The 20,328-nt window shown below is 38.4% G+C and overlaps 1 long non-coding RNA gene across 1 annotated transcript; it reads right to left on the bottom strand.

Moving 5' to 3' along the window:
* Nucleotides 1-317: 317 nt before the first annotated feature.
* Nucleotides 318-20,328, bottom strand: LOC135270800 (uncharacterized). Its single transcript, XR_010338946.1, has 3 exons — nt 13,801-20,328; nt 1,717-10,163; nt 318-590 (listed from the first exon to the last, which is right to left on the bottom strand). It is a non-coding gene; the product is annotated as an uncharacterized LOC135270800 (long non-coding RNA).

The following is a 20,328-nucleotide window of genomic DNA, read 5'->3' as shown; positions in this document are numbered from 1 at the left end:
GTCTCGATCTCTTAACCTCGTGATCCACCTGCCTCGGCCTCCCAAAGTGCTAGGATTATAGGCGTGAGCCACCCCACCTGGCCATATATGTATAATACTTTCTAAAGAGAAAGTTGCAACAGAATTACACTCTAAACACTTGAGTGCAATTTTCTAAAATGAAAGATGTTCTTTTACATAAACATTACAATTAATAAAATTGGTAAAATTACTTAACATTGATGCAATACTTCTTGTGATACACAGATTAAAGTCACAGAACAAATTCGAATTTCTTCCATTTTTTCCATTAATGTCTTTTATAATGCAGGAATGTTCTTTTTCTTATCCAGAGCACAGGTACGGGTAACACACTGCATTAGTAAATTGGGTCGGAGCCAAATCATGGTGGGCATTAAGATGTAAGTCTATTAAGAAATTTCTACTTCATCTTATAAGAATAGAAGACATTGGAAGTTTTAAACAGATTCTCATTTTTTTTTGTTTGTTTTTTAAAGGCATTTCTATTGGCATTACAGAAAATGCTTTGGAAGAACAAGGCTCTTTAATAAATTTCTGGAACAGTGAGACACAAGAGGACAAGGCACAGACTACACAGATGGAGAGGAGGGGAAAATAAGAGATGAATCAAAATTACGTGTGCAAAGGCAACCTCTCTCCTCCACCCCAAAGTAGGAATTAAATAGGTTGAGTCTGTGATGGCAGACCTGTCTCTACCACTGGTATGATAATTCACTCATAAGGAAGAGAACAAGAAAATTTCCTGCCTTCAATTTATGTTTGCATAAAACACTCTTATGCAAAGAATGTTTTAAGATTGAGTCTGTAATGCATTGTGCATTTCTCAGTGAAAAAGGAGAGCCCTGTTTAACAACTGTCCATTTCACATTTAAAAATCTGTTTATACCATCACAGCCCCCTATTATACACCAAATTAAGAAAGGCCTTGAATGTCAGCCCCAAAAGGTCTTACTGTATCCAATAGTCAGCATAATGTTAGAGATCATTCTTAGTTTTGCACATAAATGAGTAAATGGATGGTGCTAAACTTTTGTCATTTAACAAGCTAAATTAAAGAATAAGTAACAGCCTTATCAGTTAAAATAAAAGCATGCACAATATTAGGTTTACAATCCTGTAAAACCTAATGAAATATATTTATCAATTAAAATGTTTCGCCTGAGAACTTAGGTTCTTAGGTTCATTAGACAATTCAATCTGCACATGAATCTTCTGGGAACTGAATTAAAAATACAGATTTGGATTCCATGAGTCTGAGGTAGGGGTCTCAGATTCAGCATTTTAACATGCTGCCAGGGGTTGTCCATGATGCCAGTTCCCAGAACACACTTTGAATAACAAGAATGTAATAACCATTGATAGAGTCTCACTGGATAATAGATTTTTACTTGCAGAGGGAGGTGGCACAGCAGGTTAAAAAGAGTACAAGGGTGGGAGTCAAGGATAAGTAATTCAAGAACTGTCTCTGCCATTAATAAGCTGGATGACATGAGGCAGATCCTATGACCATTTGGGGCCTCAGTTTCCTCGATGATCTGCAGTGGAACTGTGCAGATCAGTTTTCTAGGACATTAGATATGTTTTTAGCAAATATTTAGTAAATGTATTTATTTAAAAATGTTCAATGTTTTCCTGCTAAGAGTACATCTGAAGTAGTTACCATCTGATTATAAAGGAAATGGAAAACTAAATTACCTTCGAGAGAAAGTGACCTCTTCTCTTCATAAAGTTGCAGGCTAAACGAAAGAGAAAACAAAGATTGTGACCAAAGAACCATAAATCAGGTGATTAAAATATTCCTTCTTATATATAGAAATATATACCCTACTTTTTTGCCTCTTCAGGCATGCCTTTTAGCAAAATACACTGGTTTTGAATTTGAAATGAAGCAGTTTTTCATTTCATTTAAACATCTGGCTCTCAACTGATGGGAGGCAAAAGACAATCAAGTGTAGTCTACTGTTTGCAGAAGCATTCAGATTAGAAGGGGCAGAGTGTTCCCAAGAAATCAATGGGGTCCAATCAGAACACTCAAAATCCAAAAGTATACACCTTGTACAAAACATTACTTCTTCATAATCTGTAAATAGTTATATTAGTCTGTTTTCACGCTGCTGATAAAGACATACCCGAGACTGGGCAATTTGCCAAAGAAACTGGTTTATTGGACTTACAGTTCCACGTGGCTGAGGAGGCCTCACAATCATGGCAGAAAGTGAAAAGCAGGTCCAACATGGCAACAGACAAGAGAAGAAAGCTTCTGCAGGGAAACTCCCACCAGATCTCACGAGACTTACTCACTATGAAGAGAACTGCAGGGGAAAGACCCGCCCTGATGACTCAGTCACCTCCCACCAGGTTCCTCCCAAAACATGTGGGAATCGTGGGAGTTACAATTCAAGATGCGTTCGGGTGGGGACACAGCCAAACCATGTCAGTAGTAAACTAGATAGGATGGATTTTTAAAAGGTGAAGAAAGAGAAAAAGGGAAGGAAGGAGAGATGTATTATTTAAGTTGGCAGAGATTTATAGTGAGCACATTCATTCACTTTCTCTCAATCTTTAGGATCAGCTGTGTTTTTGAAACAGCAGAGTGTCCGGGGGTCACCTTTTGCCAGCTGCCTGGGTCCTGTTGCTTTTGATCACTTTCTCTGGCAGATGTGATGTGATTCTGTTTGCCAGCTCATTCCTTTGAATCTGCTAACTTAGTGCACACTGCTCTCATCTCACTAGCAGGGCTGCCTCTGCGTAAAAGCAGTTACTCTTGCCAAAGGCGATCTCCCCTTGGAGGGGCAAGCCCCTATCATCTCCTGACAGCCCAGACTCCCATGGCAGATGCAGCTCTCCCTCTGGTCCTGGTGTCAGCTTCAAAGGCCTGACAAGCTTCCATCAGCAGAAGCTCCCTTTTAATTGCTATAGATCAAAAAGTGCTGAATATGTCCATGAAAATAGAGTAGAAGAGGATAGAGGAAGAGAAGAAAGATCAGGCATTTACCAAGATAACCCATGCTTTCTTTATGTCACCTGATCCTACCTGATTAATGGGCTGGTCATTTTCACACCAATACCATAAACAAAGCAACCAATTTCAGCATCCCTATATGACCCTCACTCTCATGTATTTTATCTTTCCTGTAATTTATCTGTCCCTAGAGCTACCTCATATTTCCATTAGGGGACGCCCGGCAACACACATCCACACATACAAGAGAGAAAGAGAGAGAGCACTTGCTGAATTTTTTTTACATAGTTGTTATTACCTGTTGCATTCCATCAACATGGCAAAAAACTTGATTTTTATAGCTGGAAGGGGGCTTCACTAAATAGAGTGTAACAGTTGAGTAAACTAAGGCCAAGAGAATTGATCTGACTTATGCAGGGCTACAGAGATGCTTTACCCACTACCCTACTTTCTATTTAATGTACCCTTCTATTTCATGACTATGCTAGCTATGTTTCAATAACCTGATCTAAAACCTCAAGGGGCAATCATGTGTGCTGGTTGAAAATCAAACCCACTGTGCCACATTGGCCCTGCCACTCAACAGCTTCCTTCTCTGTATAGTGCAAATTTGCAGCCTTCCCTCCCTCATGGAGGAGCTGTGAGCATTGCAACTAATGTCTTGGTAATGCTGTTTAGTCCAAACACACAATGAGCTTTAATTTATCAACCCTTTTTTTTTTTTTAGCAGTTCAGGGGAACATGTGTAGGCTTGCTATGTAGATAAATTTGTGTCATGGGTGTTTGTTGCACAGATTATTTCATCACCCAGGTATTAAGCCTAGTACCCATTAGTTATTTGTCCTTATCCAGTCACTCCTCCCACCCTCCACCCTCTGAAAGGCCCAGTGTATATTTTTCCCCTCTATGTGCCCATGTGATCTCATCATTTAGCTCACACATGCAATATTTGGTTTTCTGTTCCTGTGTTACTTTGCTAAGGATCATGGCCTCCAGCTCCATTCAGAATCCTGTAAATGATATGATCTCATTCTTTTTTATGGCTGCATACTATTCCACAAATGTGGTGTGTATGTACCACATTTTCTTTATCCAGTCTATCATTGATGGGCATTTAAGCTGATTCCATTTCTTTGCTATTGTAAATAGTGCTGCAATGAACATATGTGTGCATGTGTCTTTATGATAGTACAAATTGTATATTCCTTTGGGTATATACCCAGTAACGGAAATCTTGGGTCAAATGGTATTTCTGTTTTTAGGTCTTTGAGGAATTGCCACACTGTCTTTCACAATGTTTCAACTAATTTACACTTCCATCAACAGTGTATAAGCATTCCTTTTTCTCCCCAACCTCACCAGCATCTGTTTTTTGACTTTTTCATAGTAGTCATTCTGGCTAGTGTGACATGGTATCTCACTGTGGTTTTGATTTGCATTTCTCTAATGCTCAGTGCTTTTGAGAGTTTTTTTCATCTGATTATTAGCCGCATATATGTCGTCTTTTGAAAAGTAACTGTTCATGTTCTTGGCCTGCTTTTTAATGAGTATTTTTTTCCTTATAAATGTAAATTCCTTATAGATGCTGGATATTAGACCTTCGTTGGATGCATTGTTTGCAAAATTTTCTCCCACTCTGTAGGCTATCTTCTCACTCTGTTTATAGTTTCCTTTGCTGTGCAGAAACTCTTTAATTCAATCCTGATTGTCAATTTTTGCTTTCATTGCAATTGCTTTTGGCATCTTTGTCATGAAATCTTTGCCTGTTCCTATGTCTTGATGGTATTGCCTAGACTGTCTTCCAGGGTTTTCATAGTTTGATTTTTTTATATTTTTTATATTAAAGTCTTTTATATTTAAGTCTTTAATACATCTTGAGTTAATTTTTGTATATAGCAATAAAGAAGGGGTCCAGTTTCAATCTTCTGCATATGGCTAGCCAGTTATCCCAGGACCATTTATTGAATAGGGAATCCTTTCCCCATTGCTTGTTTTTGTATCAACTATTTCTTAAGTAGAAATTAGTATTTGGAAGAAGTAAAACATTTATAGTTTACCCAACTTATTTAATACATCTCAATAAGTTAGATACCAACAATCTCCAAAAATTCAGTATTTCATGATTTTTTTTCATTTGGTGGATCAACAGATTGACAAATGTTATTTTTCCAAGTGAACAAATTTCTAAAACTCTCACTACCACATTTGTCTTATAAACTAAAAACAAAAACAACAACAAAAAAAACCACTTAAATTCAAAGTAGAATAAAAGGCATAATTTGAAAACCAAAAATAATCCTTCCCGAAAACAAATAAAATTTTTTATTCTGATGAGAAAATGCTGTCATGGACCAGTGTAACAAGCACTAGAGTTTGCTGTGTTTTTATCTCACTTCCAATAATAAAGACGCACGTTGCCAGAGACTGCATGAAGCCCTCCTTCTTCCTATCTTCCCACGTGCACCAGGAAGAGGCAAGGCTCAGGGGCTTTGACTGAGAAGACATTTATCCAGGACTGTAAATGAAGCAGCTGCCAGTCACCCAAGACTTATCCAGTGTTCATCAAATCTGCACATAAATTCAATTTGCCAAAATTGGAATTCCAAAAAAAAAAAAATTATCAAGCATGGACAATAAGCAAATCTAACAAAATAAAAGCTTGAAAAAGAGCAAGCTCTGCCTCTTATTGTAAAACTCACCTGTACTTCTGGTGAAGTTCAGGAAAATGGTGTATGAGAAAATACAGTGAAAGCTTAATAGAAGATCCATGTGAGCTGTGACTGCATGAACGGTGTTCAAATTTAGGAAGCAAGAGCTTAAACTCAGTTTTGTGGCATTCAGATCATGCCTGGAGGTGAGATTTCAATAGGGACAAAGACAGACTAAAATAGGCAAGAGGAGGCAATCAGAAGTGCAAAGGCCCTGGGCTGTTTCATAAAAAGATACTGACGACCCCAGGGATGTCTATGTCAGAGTAGTAAAATTTCAGGAGCAATAGTCACTGTTTTCAGATGGCTTTAGAGCTGTCATGTAGAAGAGAAAATAGAACTGCTAGAGGCACAAGAAGGTCAAAATGATTGGAAACAAGGTAAAATAGACTTACGCAGCATAAAGAAAAAATCTAACTCTTACAGTTGCTCCCCTCTCCCCAGCCCCTAAAAGCTGGAGTCATTTTCTTGAACAATGTTGAGTTCCTTACACTGGGAAGTAAGGAATGTCCACATCAAGGAGTTATACCAGGAAGTCTAACAACAACAACAAAAAAGACGGTGCTATAGATTCCCGCTAAGAGCTGGAAATCTGATAATTTTACCATATAATCTTGGATATCTCCCAGCTGCTTTCCCAGTCTTGCTTTGCCCACAAGTGAGACTATTATATATGATAAATTCAGAGCAGTTTGAATATGCGCTGGCTTTTATCAATAAACATATCTGGGTTTTTTTCCTTACCTTTGACTATGCAGCTATCATTTATTATTTTGTTTTGTTTTATTTATTTATTTATTTATTTATTTATTTATTTATTTATTTATTTAGAGGTGGAGTCTCACTCTGTCGCCCAAGCTGGAGTGCAGTAGTATGATTCGGCTCACTGCAACCTCAGTCTCCCAGGTTCAAGCAATTCTCCTGCCTCAGCCTCCCAAGCAGATGAGATTGTAGGCACCTGCCACCATGCCTGGCTAATTTTGTATCTTTAGTAGAGATGGAGTTTTGCCATGTTGGCCAGGCTGGTCTTGAACTCCTGACCTTGTGATCTGCCCATCTCAGCCTCCCAAAGTGCTGGGATTACAGGCATGAGCCAGCCTGGCCAGCTATAATTTATTGACTATTTTCCTTGAAAAGGACACTGAAAAATTTTGAAGTAGGTTATATTATTATTCCCACTTTAAAGATAGAAAGCTAAGTTTCAGAGTCCATACATAATTTGCCCAGGCCACACAGCTGGCAAATCAAAGATGTAATTCCAAACCCAAATCTGTCTGAGGCTCTTAAGCCACATGGTGCAAGGATTGAAGACATTTAAAATGTATTATCTTGAAAGGATTCTCATTTTGCCCTAGTAGCATTTGTTTCATTGCCAAGTCCTATGCCTATAAATTTACACAAATTCCTGATTATCCAAGGATTAACTTAGAGATCAGTATCATGAAATTGCTGCCCTTCCCAGATCCGTTTTCTTTGATGTTAACACAAGCCTCCATGATGATTCCTCTTCTCATGTTCTGGGACTCACTGCCTATAAAAACGTTACTTCCAACAACCCAGGATTATGTGTCATTGAGTCTTCCACCATAGTTGCCTCTCTTTGCACTCCATTTCAGTTACTTACTATATGGGCTCAAGCCCTATACCATATCTAAAATACCTTCTTTCTGACTATAACATTTCATCCTTGACACTAACTTCCCTATTTCATGACCCCTGAACTCTGATCTTGCTGTGATCTCATGGAAAACAGTTCCCTGCTCTCCAAGAATGTTCCTTCCTGCCCCTTGGCCTCACCCGAAGATCTCATAGCGCTTTACCTTAACCTCTTTCTCTCCTCTGACTCTAGACCTCCCTGTTAACACATGCCCATCTAAACTCCAACAATGTTTCACTCTCAACCATTCACATCATCTGCTGAAACCAAGCAGCCATGAAGAATGATGCCACAATAAATGAGCACAATCCAGTCACAGCTGCTCTCTCAATCTACAGTGCTCAGCAACTCCTAGTCAGTCCCCTCTGTCATTTACCTCAGCCATTCCTCTAAACTGTCACCATTCTCTACAAGCTTCTAAATCTCACTATTCTGTTGTAGAACATAACTTGTTGTAGTATTTCACTTTCCTCAAACTTCCAACTTGCCTCCTCGTTCTCAACACAGGAAATTGCCTTCTACTACATGGAAGGAAAAAAAGAGAAATCAAAAATAGAAATTCCATTTGCTTTCTATTAGCACATCTATGTGCATCTGCATTCTCTTTTCCCTCATCTTTATATTATATATGACTTATATATGTTCTAACATGATGCACAGGCATGTTCTTAATGGCATCGGAAATGGTGAATCCCTTCCAGAAGTTTTCAATTTACTTTGCCCAGATCCAACAGAGGAATGACAATCTATGGCAGTTATAGCCTCACAATGTGTACTTTTTAAATAATCAGACTTGAAAGTTCAAATTATTCCTTGGTCTGTGAGCTGCAGAATGGATGTTGTATCCGTAGACATAAAAACATTAATATGCTTGTACATCTCTATCAAAGCTTTAGGGCTACTAGGTGAATCAACAATGAGCAATAATATTTTTAATCTTTTTTTTTTTTCTGAGCAGTTGGTCTCAACGGTGGGCTTAAAATATTCAGCAAACCACGCTGTAAACCGATGTGCTGTCATCCAGCCTTCCTTGTTCCATTTATAGAGCACAGGCAGAGTAGATTAAGCATAAATCTTAAGGATTCTAGGATTTTTGGAAGGGTGAGCACTGACTTCAACTGAAAGTCACCAGCTGTGTTAGCTTCTAGCAAGAAAGTCAGCCTGTCCTTTGAAGCTTTAAGCCAGGCATCAACGTCACTCCAGCTTTGAAAGTCCTGGAGGGCATCTTCTTCCAAAACAAGGCTGAATCATTCACACTGAAAATCTGTTGTTTGATATAGCCACCTTCACCAATTATCTTTGCTAGATCTTCTGGGAAATTTGTACAGCTTCTACATCAGCACTTGCTCCTTCATCTTGCACCGCTATGTTATAGAGGTGGCTTATTTCCTTCAACTTCCTGAACCAACCTCTGCTGGCTTCAAACTTTCCTTCTGCAGCTTTCTTACCTCTCTCATAGTTCACAGAACTGAAGAGCCTTCGGGCCTTCGTCTAGATCAGACTTGGCTGAAGGAGATGTTGTGGCTGGTTTAATCTTCTATCCGAAGAACTAATCCTTTCTCTATATAAGCAATAAGGCTCTTTCACTTTATCACTCATGTGTTCCCTAGAGCAGCACTTTTCACTTCCTTCAAACACTTTTCCTTTGCATTTACAACTTGGCTGTTTGGTGCAAGAAGATTAGCTTTCAGCCTATCTCAGCTTTTGACATTTCTTCCTCTCTCATTCCTAATCACTTCTAGCATTAGATTGGAAGTGTGAGATGCACAACTATTCCTTTCACTTGGACACTTGGAGGCTATTGTAGGGCTATTAAATGTCCTCATTTCAATATTGTTGTATCTCAGGGAATACTGACGCCTGAGGTGAGGGAGAGAGATAGGGGAGCAGCTATTGGCAAAGCCATCAGAACACACACCACATTTATCTATTAAATTAACCATCTTATATGAGCACAGTTTATGATGCCCCAAAACAATTACAACAGTAACATTAAGGATCACTGACTGCAGATCACCATGACAGGTATGACCATGATGAAGAAGTCTGAAGTATTGCAAGAGTTACTAAAATGTGACACAGACATCAAGTAAGCACATGCTGTTAGGAAAATGGTGCTGAGACTTGCTTGATGCAGCATTGCCAAAACCTTCCATTTGTAAAAAAAGAAAACAGTACCTTTGAAACACAATGAGATATGTCTATAAAAGGCCAGTTTCTTATATATGCACATATAGGTGTATATTAGGCAAATTTCTCATATATATAAGGGCAATTTCTTACATTATGCACATTTAGGTCTGTGTTTTATTTATATATATATATATCACATTCCATCAGGAATTTTATTGTCAATAATGTATTTTCTATTATTTTTCTTTTTTTGAGGCAGAATCTGGCTCTGCAACCCAGGCTGGAGTGAAGTGAGGCGATCACAGTTCACTGCAGCCTCGACCTCCCAGGCTCAAGCGATCCTCCCGCCTCAGCCAGCCAAGTAGCTGGGACTGCAGGCGCTCACCACCACGACTGGCTAATTTTTGCAATAATGCACTTTCTTTTCTATTTTCTTCAAACTCTTAAAGTCTACTTGTCAATATTCTCAGATTTTCTACAATTAGCATCTGCTACTAGTATCTGTGAAACAGTGTGCAATGAGATATGCACACTCATTGATAAAGTACTGCTTTTGTAAAGGTGTGATATTTTTCTTACTGAACTAGTGTCTTGGTTTTTACATTCTGCCAATCCGGTAGATTCTCTCAGTCTCAGAGTGCCTCAAGGTTAACGCCGTCTTGCCATCTCCGGGTGCCCTCTGCTGGCAAAATGAGAGTACAACATGTCAGTCTGGAGAAGTTGAGACACCACTTCATACTTACCAATCATTGGGAAGTTTATAAAATGCCATCAGTTTGGGAGGCCGAGACCGGCGGATCATCTGAGGTCAGGAGTTCCTGACCAGCCTGGCCAACACGGTGAAACCCCATCTCTACTAAAAAAAACGAAAAAAAATTAGCCGGCGTGGTGGCTGTGCCTGTAATCCCAGCTACTTGGGAGACTGAGGCAGGAGAATTACTTGAACCTTGGAAGCGGAGACTGCAGTGAGCTGAGATCTCCCTATTGCACTCCAGCCTGGACAAGAGTGAAACTCTGTCTCAAAAAAAAAAAAAAGGCTTTCGTATCCGTAATTGCACAACACTAGTTAACATGTTAAAATGTGGCTCTCCTTATTTCCTTTTGAGCTGACATAGATTACAGGTGGACTGTCCAATGTGGTACTCTAGTAGTCGCCTGTGACTTCTGAGCACTTGAAAAGTATCTAGTTCAGGTGTGGTGTGGTGGGTCACGCCTGTAATGCCAGTACTTTGGGAGGCCGAGGCGGGCAGATTGCCTGAGGTCAGGAGTTCAAGACCAGCTTGGCCAACATGGTGAAACCCCATCTCTACTAAAAATACAAAAATTAGCCAGATGTGGTGGTGGGCTTCTGTAGTCCCAGGTACTCAGGAGACTGAGGCAGGAGAACCGCTTGATCCTAGGAGGCAGAAGTTGCAGTGAGCCAGCCTGGGTAATGAGAAACTCTGTCTCAAAAAGAAAAGTACCTAGTTCAAACTGAAAGGCCTATGAATATACACCACATTTGAAGAGCCACAGTGGAAAAAAACAAATGTAAAATATGCAATTAATAGCGTATTGATTACATGCTAAAATAATATTTTAGATGTATTAAAATTTTCTCAACTCATAATTTTCTACCTTTTAAAATATGGTTACTAGAAAACTATAAATCATATATATATATATAATCTTGCATTGTATTTATACTTTACAATATGCTACAGATAGCACATTCTAAAGTCATAGTATCAGGCAGAAATTTCAATGTAGGTGGTAAAAAATGGTTAGATGACACCTGAAATTCTCATGTAGATTGAGGGGATAAAAATCACTGGGAAAAAGATCTGAGAAAGATTTTATTAATTTTTTGGATCAATTTTGGAGAATCACTGATGTGTTAAGTGCCAAAGACCACCATCTCTCCTCAGAGTGGGGAGAGGGTAGGAAGTGCCTACACCTTAATTCAGGCCTATTGAGGGGCATCAACTGGACCACCGTGAGAGCCTGCCAAGAGGCCAGACATGGCCTATGCGAGCAAAATACGAGGGTGTGACTAGGGAAGTAATATGCTTTGCATCGGCGTTCCCACTCAAATCCCATATTGAATCATAATCCCCAGTGTTGGAGGTGGGGCCGGTGGCTGGATCATGGGGGTGGATTTCTCATGAATGGTTTAGTGCCACGTCCTTGGTACTGTTCTCACAACAGTGAGTGATTCTCCCCAGGCCTGGTGGTTTGAAAGTGTGTGACACCTCCCCTCTCACTCTCTTGCTCCTGCTTTCACCACGTGATGTGTCTGCCTCCCCTTCACCTTCCTCCATGATTATAAACTTCCTGAGGCCTTCCCAGAAGCAGTTGTCGCTATGCTTCCCGCACAGCCCATACAACCACGAGCCAATTAAACCTCTGATTTTTTTGTTTTTGTTTTTGAGAGGGAGTCTTACTCTGTCACCCAGGCTGGAGTGCAGTGGTGTGATCTCAATTCACTGCAACCTTCATCTCCCAGGTTCAAGTGATTCTCCTGCCTCAGTCTCAGGAGTAGTTGGGACTACAGGCAGGCTCCACCATGCCTGGCTAATTTTTTTGAATTTTTAGTAGAAATGGACTAGGCTGGCTAGGCTGGTCTCAAACTCTGAACTCAGGTGATCTGCCTGCCTCAGCCTCCCAAAGTGCTGGGATTATATAGTTGTAAGCCACTGCCACCAGGCTAAAGCTCTGTTCTTTATAAATTACCCAGTTCCAGGTATTTCTTTATAACAATGTGGGAATGGCCTAATACAGGGAGTAACTGCATTTTCAAACTTTGTCGGAGTGCAGGATGCTTCTTCCTCCAGGACGGGTGTGGGCTTTTTGTGTTCTTTACAGCTATGTGTGTGGTTTAGCTTCTCAAAGAGGGCCAATTAGAGGGTAATAGGATGATAATAGGTAGAAATTGGAGGTGGACTACTGAATGCTTAGTGAAAAAGGTTCTGGGAATTCAAGATGAGCGATCCCCAGTGATGGGGGAGGAAAGGAAAGGGTACATGTAGGCATGCCATTTGACACTCAGTCCTGGTGAGGCTGTCCCTTTTCCCCAACACCTTCCTTGCCAAAAACTACAGGAAAAAAAAAGAGAGAGAGAGAGAGACCTTCTTTGCAAATCTTTGAACCCAAACATGTCTGCAAACATAGCCTATAAATAACTGACAGGTTAAAAACATCAGCTATTTTCAGATGATCTCCTCTGATCCTTATTTTGTCCCTTGCCCCTTCCTAATACTCATTAATTTATTCATCAGATCTTGAGTAAGGCTCTGCTCAGTAAATGGAAATTCCAAGAATGTCAAAGTTGGAGAAGGCCTTAGGAGTCCTCTCTTCTTTCCATCCACAGAGTTATTCATAGATTTTTGAGCTCTTACTATGTGTCATGCACTACAGAAGGCAACAGGGACAAGAGGTTATATTTGGTGAGAAATCACATCTCCAGTGTAGCCCCATTCTACCTTGAGGAAATTCTCATATCAAAAAGATTTTGTTTGTATCTACTCATAGAATTATAAAACAGCCTGTGTGTCTGGAGGAAGTGAGCTTAGAATGGCTGGAGCACAGTATGGGAGATAACGTCCTGAACATCCCAATCTAGACAGCTTTGACTGTTACAAAAGTTCATTTTTTCCAGTTTTTCAAATATTCCAAGTGAGGTGAAGTTTTTACTTTTACAAAATGTTCCTATTTTTCTCCAGTAATATTCTTTAAAAAAAATTTTTTTTGAGATGGAGTTTCACTCTTGTTGCCCAGGCTGGAGTGCAATGGCATGATCTCAGCTCACTGCAACCTCTGCCTCTTGGGTTTTAAGTGATTCCCCTGCCTCAGCCTCCCAAGTAGCTGGGATTACAAACATGCACCACCACGCCTGGCTAATTTTTTTTATATTTTTAGTAGAGACAGGGTTTCACCATGTTGGCCAGGCTGGTCTCAAACTCCTGACCTCAAGTGATCTGCCAGCCTCGGCCTCCCAAAGTGCTGGGATTACAGGCATAAGCCGCTGCTCCTGGTCATAATACTCTTCATTAAAGATTACCTTTTCTGGTATTTATTACGGCTTTCTTTTCATTAGTTTCCATGACCATCTTTTTTTGTTGTTGTTCTTTATTTTCATTCTGTGTCATATAAGTATTTTTCATAAAGCTGCATATAGTTTTATCAGCCTTACAATCTTGTCTTTCAGTTGGAACACTTGGTTCACAAACATTTAATATAACAACTGAAATATTCAACCATTTAACTACTATTTCTTCCATTTTTTCTAAGTTCTTTTCTCACCAATTATATTTTATTATTTCATTTCCTTCACTATTAACCTGAGAGTGCAGGGCAGTTGTCCAGACGGGCTTGGGCCAATCCAGTTCTCTCCTTTTTTCTTCCTTGTAGTTGTCAAGAATAACTGTAGAGTGTGGTGGAAATGCAGCATCCTGAGATATGCGGCGCCTGGCCAGAAGAGCCTGGGCTCTGTTTCAGTCTCCCCAGAGAAACAGGCTGTCTTTCAGTGCTTTGGCACTAAATCACAGTGAAACACAATGCCCCAGGGTATAAAACTCAGGGTGGGCTTCTTTCCAGGTTCCCTCAGGGTTGCTGCAAGTTAGACACACACAGATAAGACTCCATCAGTCCAAAGCAGTTTTCCTGATCTCTGGGGGACTGGCTTATGAAGAGTCCTAGGCTACTGTTGTCCTTTGCTGCCTATTGGTAAGTAATAAACCACTTCATGAAACTTGTGTATGAGTGTGTTCTGTCTCGCCAGACTCAGATAAGGTGATGAGTGCAGAGTGAATCTGCTTCACAGGTAGTTTTACATTCTTTTACTACTCTTTTTATAGCTGTAATAATGATTACATCAATCACATCTGACATACGAAGTCTAATAGTATTTAACTTCTTCCAAGATAATGAAGAAACTATATCTTGCTAGCCACAATGTTTTCTTAGACAGAAAGAATAAAAATAACCCGAGAATTTGTTAAAAATGAAAAATAGCTAATGCATGCTGGACTTAATACCTAGGTGATGGGTTGACAGGTGCAACAAACCACTTTGGCACACATTTACCTACGTTACAAACCTGCACATCCTGCACATGTACCCCAGAACTAAAAATAAAAATTTAACATTTTTTAAAAGGATTTAAAAAAGACTACATATTAAGTAAAGTGTACACTACTTGGGTGACAGATACACCAAAATCTCAGAATTCACCACCTAAGAACTTATCCATGTAACCAACAACCACCTGTACCCCAAAACTATTGAAAATTTTAAAAGAAATTTTAAAAATGCAAAATCCCCATCCCCACCCCAGACCGATTAATCAGTATTTACAATTTAACAAGATCCCAAATGATTAATATATGAAAACATTTGAAAAATACTGCCTTAGAACACTTTTTTGATTTTTTTAAATTTATATTTCATTTTCATGTATTTTAATTTTATTTACATTTTAACCCATGATAGTTTAAATAGTCAATATTCATTTATATTTACCAATGTACACTTTTTATTTATACTAATTCCTTTCTGCATTTCTGACCTTGCTGTTGTATGTGTGCCCCTTGTTTCTAGGCCTTTTCAATGGACAACAATGGCTGAATTTTGTTTTTATATGTATATGTGTCCATTGAGAGACAGAGAGAGAGAGAGGGAGATTGAGTTACATAAGATCATTTGAAACAGTTCATTTCTGTATTAGTGTTAACCAGTTGGATACAATTAAGTTCACTTCTTTCATTTCACATTAACTTTTAAAGTTTCTTTTGTATTTGTAAAGTTTTGTTTCATAATTATTTGAAATAAATACCCAATTCTTATGTCAAATATGCAAAACAATGAATATTGCATTATATCTAGATTCTACATCTCCTACAAACACATATTTCCTCCCTTCCTATAGCAAACTCAAAAATTTTGCTATTCCATTTTCCTTAATAAAAGCAAACATGCACACATAATGGCATAATCTCTCAACCTCCCTTTTCCAGATACATGATGAGAAACTTTCATGTTTTCTCCACCTTTTCTTCCTCATTTAAAAATATATCCTGTAGCTCACTTTATGGCTGAAATTTTCTTCATTTCTTTTGACAGCTAAACAGTATTCCATTATGTATTAGTAACAACTATTTCATTAAAAGTATTAAGATAAATTTTCTAGCATTATTCTACAAAATAAGTCAATTTCCTTAAGGAATTAGCAAAAGGGCCAAGTGGGCAGTCTCAAACCCTAGGCCCCCACAAATCCCAACCACACACACACACACACACACACACACAAATCAAAAAACAAGCAGAAACTTTCAGAACCAACATTTTCAGAACTCTGGAAAACAATCAAAGGCTTACAGCAACCTAGTGAACATGAAATAAAGGAAAAGCTAATTTATACATGGTTAAAAAGTTTTCTGGCATTTTGCTTGCTCATTCCCCAGCCTCTCCTGGTTCAGCAACACTTTTAAAGAAAGCAGCCTACATTCCCAGTGTGGGATCCTGGTCCCTAATATCAGAGGAAGCATAGAAGACCTTATATGCAAATTATCATTCAGGTCTGTTCTAACCTGACAGAGTGATGTGAAAGAGTCATGCAAGGTGCTTATCTTAGTTTGCCTAACTGGAAAATCACCAAGGCCAGATAAATAGTGGGCATTATTTGAAAACACTGCAAAGTGGATGAGCAACCACTGACATCTATGGCAAGAGATTAAAGTTAAGACATACAACAGACAGACCAAGGCTTAAGAGAGAAACCTGGGAAGAGAGTTTCTTAGCAATCAAAAGTGCCCATATTTATGGGGGTGTTTAGAAAGCCATATATATGCCAAGGGCAAGAAGCATGCACAAAAAAGACCTCAAAAGATCTTAAGTTTTACCTTGGGTGAAACTCTTGTCTCAGTGAAAATTGGGCTAAGTGTTCAAGAAGGGGAGGGTCCTAGAAAAGAGCCAATCTGCAAAACCTGAAAGAGGTACTACTTTGTCCCCTGACACTGGCCCCACATCTGATGTTCAAGAAAATATCTGTTAAATACAAGATAAAAAATCACACACCCTAAAGAACTACATATGACAAGCAATATAGTCTCTGCCAACATAGTTTGGGAAAGTCACTAGACAATGGACTACTACAACCCTCAACAATAGAAAGAAAATGCAACCCCCAACAAAGGGTGAGCATCTGATTTCCAGGATTATCATATTCAAATGTCCAGTTTTCAACAACAAAAATCACAAGATATATAAGAAACAGAAAAGTATAGCCTACTTAAAGGAACAAAATCAATAGACGCTATCCCTGAGAGAGCCCAGATATTGGACTTACTAGACAAAGACTTTGAAACAATTGTCTTAAATATGATGAAAGATATGAATTTACACATCCAAGAAGCTCAACAAATCCCAACTAAGATAAACTCAGAGACCCATGTTGAGGCACATTATAATCAAACTCTCAAAAAACAAAAAATCTTGAAAGCAGCAAGAAGTAGCACCTCCTCTTGTACAAGAGAGTCTCAGAATTAACAGTCAATTCCCTCCTCAGAAACTATGGTAACCAAAAGCATGTAGAATGACATAGAGTGCTAAATGAAAAAGACTGACAACCAAAATTTCTGTATCACACAAAAATGAGGGAGAAATCAAGCCATTCCAAGGTAATCAGAAACCAAGGGAGTCTGTTACCACTAGACATGTCTTGAAAGAAAAACTAACATAGACCTTCAGGTTGAAATGAAAAGACACTGGTAACTGAAAACGGTGTGAAGAGACAAAGCGCACTGATAAATGTAACTACATGAGTGAATGTAGAAGCCAGCACTATAGTATTCTTAATTTATAACTCTACTTTTTGTGTCCTACAGCAGCATCCCCAAACCTTTTTGGCACCAGGGACTGGTTTTGTGGAAGGCAATTTTTCCATGAACCAGGGGTGCGGATGATTTGGGGATGAAACTGCTCCAGCCCAGATCATCAGGCATTAGTTGGATTCTCATAAGGAGCCTACAACCTAAACTCCTTGCCTGCCCAGTTCACAATATGGTTCACACTCATAAGAATCTAATGGCACCACTGATCTCACAGGAGGTAGAGCTCAGTGGTAATGTTTACTCGTACCACTCACCTCTTGCTGTGTGGCCCAATTCCAAATGGGCCATGGACCAGTACCAGGGGCTAGAAAGTCTCATCCTACATTATTTAAAAAATAAAAACATAAAAATAATTCTAGATCTATGCTATTGGGCATAAAATGTATAAAGATATAATCTGTCACAACATCAACATAAAGAGAACAAAGTCTTTGTATGCTATTGAAACTGATGTCAGTTCAAACTAGACTGTTATAAATTTATTATGATAAATATAATCCCCATTGCAGTCAGCAAGACAGTAGTTAAAAAAATAAAAGAAACAGAAAGGAAGCAAAACAATTCACTTAAAAATATCAACTAAAGACAAAAGAAAACAATAATAGAGGAAATGAGGAACAGAAAAAAGGAACTGTCCATACAGAAGACAGATATCAAACAGGTAGAAGTCCTTCTTTAACAAAACTTACAATTGTAAATGGATTAAAACTCATTAATGAAAAGGCAGTGGTTGACAGAATGTAATTTTAAAAATTATCCAATTATATTCTGTCTACAGGAGACCCACGTTAAATCTAGAGGCACAAATAGGTTAAAGTAAAAGGAAGGAAATGGTAATCAAAAGAGACCTGGGGTAGCTATACTAGTACCAGGGAAAATAGACTTTATGTCAAAAACAATTATGAAAAATAAATAAAGACATTATACATTGATAAAAAGTAAATTCATCAAGAAATTACAAAAATTATAAACATCTATGCACCAAACAACATAGCTTCAAAATATATAAAGCAAACACTGACAGAATTGAATGGAAAAAGTTTTACAATAATAGCTGGAGGCTCCAATACACCACTTGTATTAATGAGAACATCTAAACAGATTAGCACTAAAGAAGTAGAGGACTGGAATAACACGATAAATCCATTAAACCTAATATACATAAAACACTCCACCCATCAACAGCAGAACACACATTCCTCTCGAGTTCATATAAAACACTGTCCAGAATAGACTATGTTGGGTAAAATAACTCTTAATAAATTTAATAAAATCAGAACCATACAAAATATCTCTTTGATCACAATTTAATGAAATTAAAAGTCAATGTAATGAATATGGAAAAATTAAAACTGTGAAAATTAACACATCCCAATAAAACCAATGGAGTAAGGAAAAAAGTCAAAAGGTAAACTAGGAAATACTTAGAAAATAATGAAGATGAAAACATACACACACATTCACACACAATACCAAAACTTACAGGATGAAGCAAAGGCAATACTCAGAGGGAAACTTACAACTGTATATACTCATATAACGAGAAAAATCTCCAACCATTAACCTAACTTTATACTTTGAAGAAACAGGAAAAAACTAGAAGAAAGGGGGAAAGAATGAAGATCAGAGTAGAGATAAATGAAATAGGGAATAGAAAAACAATTAAGTCAACAAAACCAAAAGTTGTTTATTTGAAAAGATAAATGAAATTATAAGCCTTAAGACTGACAAAAAGGGAAGCAGCAAATAACTAAAATTAGAAATAAGAGTAGAAACATTAGTACCAACCTTACAAAAATGAAAAGGATTATCCCACAACTTACCAAAAAAGGATTATAATAATTTGAATAATTATATACTCATAAGTCAAATAATGTAGATGAAAAGAACCAATTCCTAGAAACACAAATTACCTAAAATAACTCAAGAAGAAATGCATAATCCCAACAGACCTGTAGTAAGAAATTAAATCAGTAGTTAAAACACTCCCAGAGGGGTGAAAAAAAAAAAAAAAGCATAGGACCAGATGGATTTGCTTGCCAATTCTATAAATAAATAAATAAGAATTGAAAATAATCCTTCCCAAATGCCTCCACAAAATAGGAGGTACCAATTCTTAACTCATTCTAAGAGGTAAGCATTGCCCTCTCAAAGATGCCCACTTTCACTGCTGTTATTCAATATTGTACATAAATTCTAGCCAGAACAAGTAGATGTAAAAAAGATATAAAGGCTGATATAGTTTAGATACTTGTATCCTTCAAATCTCATGTTCAAACATTATCTCCAGTGTTGGAGGTGCGCTGGTGGGAGGTGTTTGTGTCATGGAGGCAGATCCTTCATGAAAAGCTTGGTGCTCTCCTAGTATATTCACATGAGATCTGGTTGTTAAAGAGTCAGGGGACTTCCCCATCTCTTGCTCCCTTTCTTGCCATATGACGTATCTGCTTCTCCTTTACTTTCCACCATGATTGTAAGCTTCCTGAGGCCTTCACCAGAATCAGATGCTGGTACTATATTTCCTATACAGCCTACAGAACCATGGTCCAAATAAACCTATTTTCTTTATAAATTACCCAGTATCAACTATTCCCTTATAGCAATACAAAACTTACTAATGCAGAAAATTGGTACCAAGGAGTGGGGCATTGTGATAACAACATCTGAAAATATGGAAGCAGCTTTAAAACTGGGTGGTAGGCACAGGTTAGAATAGTTTGGAGGGTTCAGAAGATGATGGGAAGACAAATTTGGTACTTCTTTTTTTTTTTTTTTTTTTTTTGAGACGGAGTTTCGCTCTTGTTACCCAGGCTGGAGTGCAATGGCACGATCTCGGCTCACCGCAACCTCCGCCTCCTGGGTTCAGGCAATTCTCCTGCCTCAGCCTCCTGAGTAGCTGGGATTACAGGCACGCGCCACCATGCCCAGCTAATTTTTTGTATTTTTAGTAGAGACGGGGTTTCACCATGTTGACCAGGA

This window comes from Aotus nancymaae, unplaced genomic scaffold, assembly GCF_030222135.1.
Source record: "Aotus nancymaae isolate 86718 unplaced genomic scaffold, 86718_ANA_hifiasm-v0.15.2.pri h1tg000067l, whole genome shotgun sequence".
Classification (NCBI taxonomy): Eukaryota; Metazoa; Chordata; class Mammalia; order Primates; family Aotidae; genus Aotus; species Aotus nancymaae.
This window is presented reverse-complemented; position numbering and strand designations above follow the sequence as displayed.